This window comes from Ambystoma mexicanum, chromosome 2q (genome assembly GCF_040938575.1).
Source record: "Ambystoma mexicanum isolate Mex_15411 chromosome 2q, UKY_AmexF1_1, whole genome shotgun sequence".
Classification (NCBI taxonomy): Eukaryota; Metazoa; Chordata; class Amphibia; order Caudata; family Ambystomatidae; genus Ambystoma; species Ambystoma mexicanum.
In genome coordinates this window covers 645,974,603-645,976,288 of record NC_090924.1, presented here as the reverse complement: position 1 = coordinate 645,976,288, position 1,686 = coordinate 645,974,603, and the positions used below count along the sequence as shown (strand labels likewise).

At 48.9% G+C, this 1,686-nt stretch overlaps 1 non-coding gene across 1 annotated transcript; it reads left to right on the top strand.

The window, feature by feature from the left end:
• Positions 1-1,376: 1,376 nt before the first annotated feature.
• Positions 1,377-1,448, top strand: TRNAT-CGU (transfer RNA threonine (anticodon CGU)). Its single transcript has one exon. It is a non-coding gene; the product is annotated as a tRNA-Thr (tRNA).
• The last annotated feature ends 238 nt before the right edge of the window (positions 1,449-1,686 follow it).

Sequence of the window (1,686 nt, the reverse complement as noted above, 5' to 3'; positions counted from 1 at the left end):
TGCCGGTTTCATAAACCGAAGATCGTGGATTCAACCCCCGCTCATGCCGAGGGAAAATGTCCAAATCAGTGGATTTTTAATTAAGCCGATATTCTTTTAAATGTAAAAACTGCCAATCTCTTCACATCTCTGTAAAGCAGACAATCTGAATGTTACTTGTCAAGATAATCAGTGCTTTAAGGGGGCTGGGGCCAGCCGGAGCTGGGCCCCACCAGTCTCCAAAAAGTGGGACTGAGCCGGGGCCATACCGAGGCCCCCGTCCCACCAATCCACGGCGGGTTATCATGCCGACACAGCCGCAACGGGAAATGAGACCGCCGGCCGTCACCATGTATGAGTCAGGCAACAGGCAACAGCTGTGACTGGCAGAATTGTCAACCAGTCACAGCGTTGCGCAAACTGTTTTAGTGACGCTGTGGCTGGCTGACACGTCTGCCAGTCACAGCTGCCTGCTGCAGGAAGTGCATAGCTTTTGTAAAGTGTAACTTCCTCTGGCACCCCTCACGAGGGTTACAAGAGGAAGTTAAAGACAGTCCCAGCCTGGCCAGCCCTAATAAAAGGGTGCGCGGCTTTGCGTCATTTTGGAATGACTTACCTATGGCACCGGATTTAGTACTGTGAATAATTTGGCATCAGGGTTCATATAAAAAAAATAAGATTTGTCATCATTCCGCCTTGCTACGCACAAGAGTTCCCAGGAAGCTTGCATCTTAATAGTTCTCGGCTTTGGAGACCTTGTCTGAGCAGTGTGCACAAGGGTGCTTAGGACAGAGCCCTGAACAAACAGAGCCTGGGGTATGCCAGGCAGGAAGAGGAAGGGGGCAATCTGGCAGATGGCTGTACATGTATAAACAACTACCATAGAGTGGAGGCCAGTTAGAATTCCACGGCAGAAGGGGGTTAGGCACATATTTCACTGTTCACCAGTGTGTTCCATGGAGACCACCCAAAAAATGCTCCAGTGGAAATTCTGTGCTGCTGACCAGTTAAGAAATGGACCACGCCCATCAAGTATTAGGCCCCGCCCATCATGCAATCCACGCCCCCAAATGATCCCCCCAGTTTCTTACCCCACTGAGAGCACTGAAAATAATGCACGATGTTTTCCTCACAGAGCAAAAAAAAAAATAGGAAAGGACACGTTTATAGAGTAGACTGGAATGAAGAGCAAACGAGAACGGCAATCTGCTAATATCGCCCCAGGTTGGGAAAGCAGACCAGGTCTGGCTAAGCTGCCACGTCGAAGTCATGAAAAACAACGAAAGACGAAAATCGCCTGTGAAAGAAAGCGCTGCCGCCACTGACTAGAATTGTGAAATGAAAAGATTCCGGATAATGCGTCAGAAAAGAACGTTTGGAATGAGCAGTGCAATAGAGGCGCGGTGGCCAAGTGGTAAGGCGTCGGTCTCGTAAACCGAAGATCGTGGGTTCGACCCCCACCCGTGCCTTTCTGCATTTTTTAGAAGGATTCCAATTTGCACCGATTTCGGTCATACACCCGGAATTGGTAAACAGAACTGTGGGAGAGAAATACAAAAGAAAGCGCCACCTGGAACCAGAACATAAAAAAATCCGATATCGCCCACAGTATCTGTATCACCACAAATGTTAATTCCTGGTCAGCTTTCGCAATTAAGGTTGGGCCTTGGCCCGGAGGTAAGTCGTTGTTTCCTTGTCGCAGAAGAT